We start from the raw sequence: 12,280 nt of genomic DNA on the forward strand, positions 1-12,280 counted from the left end.
TTTCAGTAGGGGGAGATGAACCCATATATCTCATGGGTTCCTATTATAATGATTGAGCTATATAGTCCAGGATAATATTTTACATCATGCTAAGTCTTGTTCCCTATCCCGACATACTATTTATGTATGTATATGATGTTGTTCACATGGTTAATTGGATTTGACTTGAAATTATTTAATTCCCCTATCCTTGAGTTACATGCTAGTTCTCAACCCACTAACCATCTCCTGAAGTTGTATCGCCACGTGATACAGGCACTAGAGATACCTCTACTTTTTTTGTGTAGTATTAGGTGGATCAGCTCGATTCGTCGGCCATTGATGGTGAAGTGGTAAGCTTTTATTCTCTAAAAGACTTAGTCATTTCATCAGTTTCCTTTCATAGACTAGAATTGAAAAGCTTACATTATCATTAACATTGTCATTTTCATTGTCAGAGTCAGGGGCATGTCCCGACTTAGATTGATTTTTGGTTTTGTTAGAGGTTTTATGGATATTATTATGGATTGGGTTGTGATGATTGACACTATTAGTTGTCTTGAGTTATTAATATCTATCTTGTAATATGTTCAGATTTCAGCCACTACTAAGTGTTATGTTCTGTTTGGCTAGGTCTAGGGGTAGTCTCTAGTCCATGATGGACACGAGATACCCGTCATAGCCAGGCCCTGATTTGGGCCATGACACTTACAGAACAAAAGTATGTTAGTGATATTATTGCAATGGTTTCTCTTACTAATGACAAGGTTTTATACACCCCGATAGAGATTAATATGGAGTATAAGGAGGTCAATGGTAGATCACTCAGTGATCTAACATTGTACCACACCTTTTTTTAATCAAAAATTTTAATTATGGTTCATAAGGGTTTTCAATTATTGAAAGTGAATAGAAAAAATATTTTGAATAGAGATTACATTCAAAACTCAGAGTCACAATTTGGTATTGGTTTGGTGTGCCAAGTCACATTAAACATTACTTTTCAAAATAAATGACTCTTAAAATATTGATCAATTGATGCAAATTTAGGTTAAGGAACTCTGTTGACCGAGGAAAAGGTGGGAAGTACCCATCAATCTATGGTTTGAACACGGTTTCTTTGTTGAATCATAATGACTGTTTGACATTATAAAGTTCAAAACTCCAAAAGACACAGAAATTCAAAACAAAAATAAAGTATAGCCCATTTTATACAGTCCAAATATAAAGAAAAATGCAAAAATAAACCTATAATATCCTAACCTAGCCCTAAATTACGATTCACCCGATATCCTGGTCCTTGATCATAAACGGTCTTTGATACAAGTACTTCATGATGTTTCCCAGTAAAATAGATAAGTCTTTGAATACACAGTACTTTAGGACATTTCCTGATAAATGAATACATTTGATCAAAAATTAAAGAAAACACCCCAACACATAATTCCAACATATAAACAACTACCAAAACCTATACTTTGCCTACCCAAATTGATGGCTTAAACATGCTACTACTGAGTGTATAACAAGTCTAAAACAATAGCAATGGTGATGTAAACAAAACCAAATCAAACCAAATCCCTTTACGACCCATTTCATTCCATCAAAATCAATTATTCATAGGTAAACAATATTAAACATTAGTAGAATCACCCAGAAAATCAAACAACAATAATAAATCACATCAATAATCACATATAGATTAAAAGGAGAAAAGAGAGAGTTAGACCTTAACTTTATTTTAATTTGTCAAATTTCTCTATTGGATCCCCCCCCCCCCCCCAAACCTCAACATAAGATTAAATCCAACAAATATCGACCTCAACTCTAATTCACCAAGCCTGATAACCCTCTATTTTCTCTTAAATATGAACCAAACCACTTTTAAAATTGATCAAAGCTGGGTCAAAATTATGGTCTTATGCATGGAATCAGAGTGCTAATGATGAAAGTGGGTCAGCTATGGTAAGAGTCCGATCAGTAATGGTGTTTACCGATGGCATATTGGAGTTAGCAGTGGTGTTTCGATATTGATGATGGGACCTGGATGTTATTGCTGGTAGAAATAAATGGAAATCACTAATTAGGTTTTCTAGCATTATTGTTTAATTTAACTAGTTGTTTGTTGTGGTGTTTGCCAAATTTTATTATGTAGTGGTGATTGAAGTTTGTTGTGAGGTGGTGCATTGAAAGAGTTAGTGTTTGGGTAGTGGAGCTGGTGGTCATCTTTAATTCGATAAGAGGAGAAGATGATGATAATGATGATATGGGTTCATGGTGAAGTCATTTATGGTGTTTTCCCCATCTTCCTTCTTTCTTTGTTGTCTTTCTCTATCGATTTATCTGTATGTAGTCGTCTATTTTTCATATATGGGTGTGTGTCAATGGTGTTGCTCCTCGATGTTGTAGTTGTGTGGTCTGTATTATTCGACAAATGTGAGTTTGTCGAAGATAGAGTTTGTGATAGTCAATTGACTGAAAAAAATAAAGCTTTGAGAATAATGGTGTGTTGGGTGTCGAAACTGAAATAGAGAAGATGACAAAACTCCAATTCCCTTTTTTTCTCTGTTAATAGTGTTATTGATGTTTGTTGAAAAAATATTGAAAGGAATTATTAATTGCACAAGGGTTTTGTTTTTTTGTTGTTAGTTGCTGAAATCATTCTCATATTGTGGGAGTTAAGGAGAAGAAAACATGAAAATAATGGAGGAGGGACGCATGTGTTAGTCTAAAATTGAGATAAATGGAGGTGTATACATGGTGTTCTCTCCCAAATTTTTCACCCGGTGTTTACTGTCTCTTCTATATTATTGTTTTTGTATGGTCTTATTGTATGTTATCTCTGGGTAGAAGAAAGGAAAAAATGTAAAAAAAAAATGTGAGGTGAGGGATCATGCGTGAGTTTTTTACTCATTTCCCACAAAATAAGGGGTGGATTCCACTTGGGGTTGTTGAGAGAACTTTGGGGGGGTCGTTTATCCAGTGCGCGTAGGTCTAGACTAGTGCAGTGAGGTGGTAGATAAGATTAGCTTATTTAATTCTTTTTTTTAAGAGAATCATGTGATGGGAGTATAATTTGATTAAAGTGAGCATATGGGTACTATAGCCTAGAAAATCTTATTTGGCTACACAAGAATAAAAACAAATCAAAATTAAAGAATATTTTTTGGATAAATAAAATTGCGTCAAGTGGCATAATTTGATTTGTCACTATTTTTAAATTTTTGAATTTTCATATAAGGAGAAAACTAACTATTACTAACGCAATAAAATGAAGTATGAAATTCAGGAGGGCCAAAATTTACGTGTCTACACATTGTATCGACAGTTGGTGAAATCATTAGTTTATCTCACTATGACAAGGTTGGACATCTAATATGTGGTACAAGTTCTAAGTCAGTTTGTGGCTAATCGCTACCGTGTACATCACAATGCATTACTTCATGTCATTCAGTATATTTGTGATTCTATAAATCAAGGTGTCACTTCCGTTCTAATTCTTCTATACATCTTGAAGGATATACTAGTGCAAATTAGGTTTTCTGTTACTAGTTGGTCTATGTTTCTTGGCACATACTTGATATCTTAAAAATGTAAGAAACAATCTCGTATGTCTAAATATCTATGGAGGCTGAGTATCGAGCTATGTCGACAGCAAGTTCGAAAATTATTTTTCTACGATGTCTATTATCTATGATTGGTGTTGCTATTATATCTCCTATGGTGTTACATGTTGATAACACTAGTGCAATTAAAATAGCTACAAAACTTGTGCAACATCAAAACACAAAGCATATAGAGGTGGACTACCATTACATTGGGGAATTAGTTGATGATCATCTCATTACTCTAGAATTAATTTCTTCTCATGATTAGTTTTTTGATTTGTTTAGAAAGGCTATAACACGTGTACGACATCACTGTCTTATCTCCAAATTCTTATAGTATAATCACTGATATCAATTTGAGGATAAATGTGAGCCAATGTTATAATTGTACAGAAATCATAGAATGTTATATTTCCTAGGATAGGACTTAATTACAGATTGTGCAGTTATACACTGACCTTGTAAATTGTTTTATAAATTTATTTTATTTTAACTCTTCTTGTAAATTTTAGATATGACTTATGACTTACGGGGAAGGGTAGTATCAATACACGAGGTGTGCAAAAGTGATTTAAGAAATTGGATTCTTGAGTTTTAATAAAGTTAAGTCCGATCACAGTGAATCTTTGATTAATACAACCTCAAATTAGTGTTTTAATATTCTCAATAGGTTCAAAACATACTTTTTAGACAATGTACATATTTGATTTATTTTTTCGAGGTTTTGAAGGGATTTCAAAAATTTATTCAAAGTTTTGTAATATTTTAGATATTATATTAGTTGGTGGTTAATGAACCAAGTTGATATTTTCTTAATTATTGAGAGCTATATATAAACATAAGATTAAGTGGGAAGGGTTTACCATACTTATATAATAATAATATTAGAAGTTTAATCAAGAGAGGCACAAAATGAGTAGTTATTCTTTGCTTTTCTCTTAATCACGTTTTATCTTTTGGAGGAAGTTCTTGAATGCTCCAAGGTTAGTTTCTTGAATTTTCCCACATTCTAAGATTATAATTACTGTGAGGGTGAAATTGAGGCTAAGAAAATAGTAGTACAAAAGTTCTAGTTTCATCCTTTTTCTCTTAAAATTAGGCTAGGTTATTGCAAGTGTAGAGTAATAATTATTAGGTCATGATTGACTTGTAATAGAAAGTGTTGGAGGTGACACCAGTAATGATGCATTATAAGTAGGCAGTAGGCATGAATAGGTTATAATATAACCATTATGTTAAATTCCTCCATACTTTTCCTAAATATAAAATCCAGAATCTAAGTTGTTTTTTATGGTACATCAAAATTGTAAGATAGAGTAGTTTATCAACTTGTCATTATAGCCATGATTAAGTACAACTCCCAAATTCCATATATATAAGTTTTGTACTAACATATGACTCAAGTATTTGGATTATTATTCTTTGCAAAGATACTATCACATTATGGTAGGCCTAAATCAACTACGACACTTTTTTTACCGATCATGAAAAAGAATTAGAGCTACAATGAATTCCAGTCATGATTTCTCCATTTTATCATGTCAAAGCACCCTATTTATTCATCTATACTTGGTGAAATATACTTGCAAAAGATAATGAATTGATAATAATTACCAATCATTATGCTACTGATTGGTTATAGGATAGGTGCACGGGTGGTTTCAATATACCATAAAATTATCCTCAGGCACTATTTCGTTGTTTTGCTTCAAAATTTGAGAATTTCGGTAGCATTTTCTTATATTTGAGCAATTATAATTGTGCTACAATTTAGATTTCTAGGCTAGGATTTTAGAGTAAGAATTCATAAATTGGAAATTTTGTATTTGATTAGATTAGGCTCGTTCGAAGACGGTTCGGTAGGATAGTGCCTCGATCTAATATTTTTGATTTAGGGTTTACTTCATGGGTTTTCTTCTAAGTCAAGTTGAGACTTTCTGGAACACCCCAAACTTTGACCCTAAGAAAAATTTCCTAAGTTGAGTACTCTGGACAAGGTACGACTTGAAGGTACAAGTCGTATGCAAGGGTATGGCTATGGCCCTCTCTCTCATATGTTAGGCAGTTTTTTGGGGGTTGGTTTCTATCCAAGATATGGCTAAGCATCATTCTATTTGTATGGTAGGATACGAGTTGTATGATGCTTATTGATTAGCCTAGTTGAATCTGTCCAAGGTACGGGTTAGGGGTACTTCTCATACCTTAGGGTATGAGTTAGGGTACCACTCTTACCCTAGGGTACGGCTAAGGGGGTGGTCGTACCCTCTTACGTTCTTGTTTGTAGTTTTTAAGTCAGAGGTATTTCAGACATTTTCTACCCTAAAACCCTTAAGTCCCCATATTATATAGCTGATGTGGCCTCTCACAACACTCATCGAAAGATCAAAACACTCCAAATACTCTCTCTCTAAACACTTAAATCTTGAGGCTAGTGTTTCTACAAGTGCTCTTCAAAGGGCTAAAGAGCCAAACTTTCTTCCATGAATCTTCTTGTATAAGGCATGTACTCCTCTCTTATCATTAATTCTAACTAAAGAAATATTTTAATATGTTTTAAACATTGATTGTAAATCATAAATGGTGGTTTGAAAATAAATATTGAGGGTTTTGGATGCATATTGTTGAGTATTGTTTACTCTTGGTTTAAATTATGTTTTCATATGTTTTTTATGGTGGTTTGCATATGTGGTTGGTTGTTGGTTTTGGTTTAAAAAATGGGTCATGGGTAACCCTGAACTTGATGGTTTATGCTTTGATTTTGGTCTTGGTAAATGTATACCCTCAACATGTTTGATAAAATGCCAATGAGAATGTTTTACTCTATTTGTTGAACTTTCATGCATGGTATGATTTGGTAATGGAACCCTAAATTAGTTTGGGTGGTTTTTAAATTGTCTAAATGGTTTTGAATGATTTGGAATGGTGAAATGGTAAGGTCTTGGTGGTCATGGTTATGGTTTAATTGAAAACCTTGCGGGATACACGGGAATCCCACAAGTGAATGAAATAATGAAATTAGTTTGAATGATGAACATCTTGGGGGTACATGGGAATCTCCCAAGCAAACCATAATAATGCAATACTTGTGAGGTACACGGGAATCCCCTAAGTAATCCTAATAATGATGTACTTACAGGGTACATGGGAATCCCCCAAGTAAACTTAATAATGTAACCTATGGGGTACGTGGGAATCCCCTAAGGTTGGCTAAGGACATTTCTTGCAAGTAATAGTCAGTATGATGATATCACTAATGATATCCTTGGTTAATAATAAATGGAATTGGTGGTCTGGTTGTGTGGTAATGGTTTTAATTAGTAAATAATGGCGGGTGTGATATCTAAACGTAAAGGTGTGAGTTAAAGGACTAACACTGGAAACTCATTTTTTCCAACATAAGGATAGGTCATGGAGACCTCATAATGTACTTAAAGGGTACATGGGAATCCCCTAAGTTACACTCGTATATATGTATCATGGAGATCTCAGGGTACATGAGAATCCCCTACAACTGTGGTATCTCCGGTTCATGTAGCTATACGCATTGAGGCCTATTCAGGGCTTACACTGGACCCATATATCTCGTGAGTGGTTCTAGGATAGTTAAGCTACACATACCCAGGTTAATGATTTTAAAGGCATGTTAAACCCGATTCCCTTTCCCGTCATGGACTATATCTATCTATATATACATATATATATATGGCTATGAACGTACATATATGTATGGATTATATATATATGTATGGTTATGAACGTCTATGATTAGCTTATTTGGTTTTAAAGGTTGGCATTATTTTATCCTTATCCTGAGTGTATGCTAATGTTCACCCGCTAACCCATATTCGAGTGTTGTATCCCCACGCGATGTAGGAACCATCCATACTACTACTACTCCTACTCATTGATTGGATTCAGAGATAGATGGTGTTGGATTTAAATGGTGAGCTTTCATAGTTTGGAAGGCATCTATTTCATGTTATGGATTACTTTACATAGTTTTGTCTTTTCATAGACTTTGGTTTTTTCTATGGACAGAGGCATGTCCCAACTAGATACTCTTTGGTTTGGTTTCGAGGCTTTGAATGGACAACTATGAACTTAGGTATGGAACGGTTATGATTTATATATTATATACATTGGGTTATTATTTTTGATTTGTTTGGTTAGTTATTGGATGGATTGACTTGGTTGGGTTGGTCTCGAATATAGACTTATCCCAAAGTCATTACATTGTTAAATGTGTTATCTTCTTATATGTTAGGAATTCATCCAACATAGGGTATATATTTGTTGGTTGGGTTGGGTATCGCGGGTGGTCTTCTGTCCCAGTTGGACTTGAGATGCCCATTACAACAAGGCCCCAGTTTGGGTCATGTTAAGCTGGTATTAGAGCCTAGGTTTTAGTGTCATGGGGTGTCCACAAAGCCGTGTCGAGTAGTATTTCTTATGGATATGTTGTGCACCACACTTATAATCAGGAGGCTACGAGGCATCTAGGAATGTTTTACTTTCTTGTTGTTCTACTTTTGGGCTATGGATTCTAAGGTCTTAAACTCTTTTTTAAATCTTCTTTGGTTCATCTTTAAGATCATGTCCTCTCAATGATCTAAAGTTTATGGAAACTCACCTATCCCACTTGAGGACGTCATGGATGGATATCGTCCTACTCATGGGTCACCAACTCGATAAAGGGTCGTACTTTCATATTTTTAATATAGACTTCCACCGGTCTCCACTGACCCTATTTTGAAAGGTGGCACTCATGCTCAGTTATCTTAAGGAGAGGTTACTAATGTCGAGTTTTGACATTCTATTCAATTATTAACCCAGATAGTGACAACTCCGTCACGCTATTTTGGTCTAATTAGTACGGGAGAGAATAAAGAAAGGTTGGGAAATAAGCAGAGTAACATTTTAGTTTTTTTAATAAAGTAGAGGTCAATAGTATGGTGGTAAGTGGTCCAAGAGGAAGAGTTAGATGGGTCCTAACTCCTGTTCTATGGCTAGTCCTCCCGACCCGAAGTTGTTGGGAGATAAATATTTTCAGATTGGTAATGCTTATAGGGCACAAGGTGCCTAATCTCGGCCTAGTAAGGTCCAATCCACACCATCCTAACCTCCTACTAAATTTTATGGTTGGTCGCATCGTGGTTGTTGCAGGGGAGGGAGGGGAGGAATTTTATTTTAATTGTGGTCAATTAGGTCATATGCAATGGGAGTGTCCCATAAAGATTGCCTCTGGTTCAAATAGGATACTGGTTTCTACTTCTCTAGCTCTTGCACCGAAGGGTGTTGGTTCTGACTCTGGTACTAGTCAGGATTGTCTTAATGCCCTCACTATCCCTCAGGAGTTTGAGGCAACTTCTGATACTGACATTGGTATATTGAAAACTCTTTTTCTGTTATGTTTATTGGTTACTTAGTCTGGGGTCCCCTCTCTCTTATGTGACCCCTTTTATGGCTGTGTATTTTAGTTTTGGTTCCAAGGTTATTTTGGACTCTTTTTTTATTTCTACCTCAGTAGGTGACTCGGTGATTGCTAAAAGATTCTATAGGGGGGTGTGGTATCTATTGGTAGTAAAGGGGTTTTGGTGGATTTGTTTAACTCGGATATGGTGGATTTTGATGATCTTATGGGGATAGATTGGTTGCATTCATGCTACATGTCAGTAGACTATCAGACTCATAAAGTTGTCTTTAGGGTTCTTAGTGAATCGGTTATGGGATGGGAGGATGGTTCCTTTGCTATTAGGGGAAAGGTTATATCATATCTTAGAGCTCAGAGATTAATCTCCAAATGAAGTGTCTCTATCATTTGGTACAGGTTAAAGATTCTAACTTAAAAATTCTTTCTTTGTATTTGGTTTTGGTAGTGAATGAGGTCCCTGAGGTCTTTCCTGATGACTCTCATGGTGTCCTTCTAATGGGGAGATTGAGTTTGGGATTGACCTTGTTCAGAAACTTGTCCAATATTTATTCTTTCTTTATGTAATGGTTCTGGTTGAATCAGGGGAGCTTAGGAACCCCTTGGATAAAGGTTTTATCCGTCCTAGTATTTCTTTATGAAGTGCTTTTATTTTTTCATGCATAAGGGGGTGGTTTCCCCTGGGAAGGTATAAGTTGGTGATGAGTGAATGAGGAATTTAGGGTGTCCTCCTTGTAGGGTGGACCATATATGTATATTTATCTATGGGGTACTTTGTTGGTAGTGCATAATGGTTGGTAGACATTGGTTTTGAACTTTAGGCTTTTTTTGTAGTAAAGGGAGTATGTTAGCTCAGGTATAGCAATGTGAGGATTGTGGACGTAGATTGGTAGGATAGATGAGGTATGGGTAAAGGGGTGATGTTGATGACTTGGGGAATGCATAAGTGGGAAATTTGTGACATATAGGCTGGGGGTTCAGGTTGAAATGATGGATTGGGAGTTAAGTCATTGGATGGGTTAGAGCATGGAGTTTGTGTGACTATGCTGGACTCTAGGTGGCATTTGGAAGAATGAGGTTTTAGGTATAAGAGAAACAAGCGTCCCTAGTAAACATCCTTGGTGATACCCATTAGAGCAGAGTATTGTGCTTACTGGTGTAATAAGATGAAGTTGGAGGATTTATCTTAAATTTTCTTCTAGCGGTGGATTTCAAGAGAAGGTCAGGGTGTATATTCTAGTGATTCTCTCTTATTTCGATTAAGAGAGCACTCTCCTAGTGTTTCACACATTCTAGTAGCACTTATGCCCAAGGTTCGCATTCTACATTCGCCTTATTCCATGGATATGAATCTCAACCTTACATTGCAGTACCTATAATATATGGGGTCATATGTCTTTTGGTGTCTAGACCTAAGGACTCTTAGTATGGTGTTTTATTTTGGGATGAATCTTTATCATGGACTAGGTGGTTGCTATGAAGTACCTCGTGCTTATTATACTGTGTCTCATTTTAGGGATCGTGCCTTGAGTAGAATGAGTAACTTTTGTACTTTAGTACCTTAATGACCTTTCTTATGTTAGGGTGGTAGTGGCTTTAGAGGTGTAGTGATGCTTTAAAATAGGGTAAAGTAGAAGACCCTAAGTGGGGGAAAGCCTGGGTGATTACTAGAGATAAGATTTTAGAGGGTGAGGTAAGGTTGTTATCATGAGGAATGGTTAGGAGAGGAATAGGCGATGATAATCTTTGTGGTAAAATGATAGAGGTTACTAAATCTTTGGAAGGGTAAATCATACCGCAGGTTTAGAAGAGATAGTCTTGAATGTTGTGATTAATAGATATACCAATCGTTGTGTTGGCCACTTGAGAATCTTGGTGGGCTGGAAATAGTATTTTAGGTAGATGTAATGAATAGAGCTCTGTTTCCTAAGATAACTCCTTTTTGCTTTGAAATAGGCTTGTTGTAAGTTGAATTGGACTTGCTCTCTAGCATGAGTTCCATTCATTTGGTATTCCATGTGTTTGTGTTGCGGTAAGGTGTGGATGGTCCTTAATTGATTGGTTTCTTTGGGTGGTATTGGTATCTCAGACTCTTTATCCTATAAGGAGTTCTCAGTGAGGATCTTGGGTTGGCAAGTTTTCCAGTTGCGAACAAGAAGGTGTTGCTTTAGTGAAGGTTCTATGTTGGAACCAAAAGCCCGAGGAAGCCATTTGGGATGCAGAAGTGGACATGGAGTCCAAGTATCCACGTTGGTTCCTTGGTTTGGAAAACTCATGCATAAGGTATGTGTTCTTCAACACATCTTTGTTTTCTAACTTGGTTAAAGAAAGGGTTGTATTTCCTTACATCTTTTTTTTCTAACTTAGTTAGAGGTCGGGATGGGGGTGTTGGGGAGTAAATCGTGCTTGGGGTATGTGATGATTTTCTCATCTCGTTTTATATCATTGTTTTCCTGTTTGGTTGAAGAGAAGTTTGATGGGTATTAATGTGTTAAATCATGCATGTGCTTGACCTTACCCGTCAATCAAGGATGAATGATCCTAAGTGGGGGAGAATGAAACACCCGAAACTTGGACTCTTAGAAAAATTTCCTAAGTTGAGTACTCTGGACAAGGGATGACTTAAAGGTACATATTGTATGCTAGGATATGGCTATGGCCCTCTCTCTCGTATGTTAGGCAGTGCATTTGGGGTTAGCTTCTATACAAGATACGACTAAGCATCATACTAGTTATATGATAGGATACGAGGTCTATGATGTCAAGTCGTATGATGCTTATTGATTAGCCTAGTTGAATCTGTCCAAGGTATCGGTTAGGTATACTTCAAGGTATGGGTTAGGTATACTTCTCATACTTTAGAGTACAAGTTTGTCTAGTATTATCTTATGATGATAAGTTTGTAGGTCCATGATGAGGTCTAGGCTATGAGTTAGGGTACTACTCATATTCTAAGGTATGGCTAAATAGGGGTGGTCATACCCTCATACGTACTTGTTTTTAGTTTTAAGCTGGGGGTATTTCAGATAATTCGCACCCCAAAACCCTTATTTCCCCACGTTATATAACATGATGTAGCCTCTTATAACACTTATTGGAAGATTAAAACACTCTAAATACTCTCTTTAAACACTGTTAAAGATTGAGGCAAGGGTTTCTAAAAGTGTTCTTAAAAGGGCTTAAGAGTCAAGCTTCCTTCCCTGAATCTTTTTATATAAGGCATGTACTTCTCCCTCGCTGTTAGTTCCAACTAAAGGCATGTTTT

The sequence above is a fragment of the Capsicum annuum genome, chromosome 11 (assembly GCF_002878395.1).
Source record: "Capsicum annuum cultivar UCD-10X-F1 chromosome 11, UCD10Xv1.1, whole genome shotgun sequence".
In the NCBI taxonomy this organism is placed as follows: domain Eukaryota; kingdom Viridiplantae; phylum Streptophyta; class Magnoliopsida; order Solanales; family Solanaceae; genus Capsicum; species Capsicum annuum.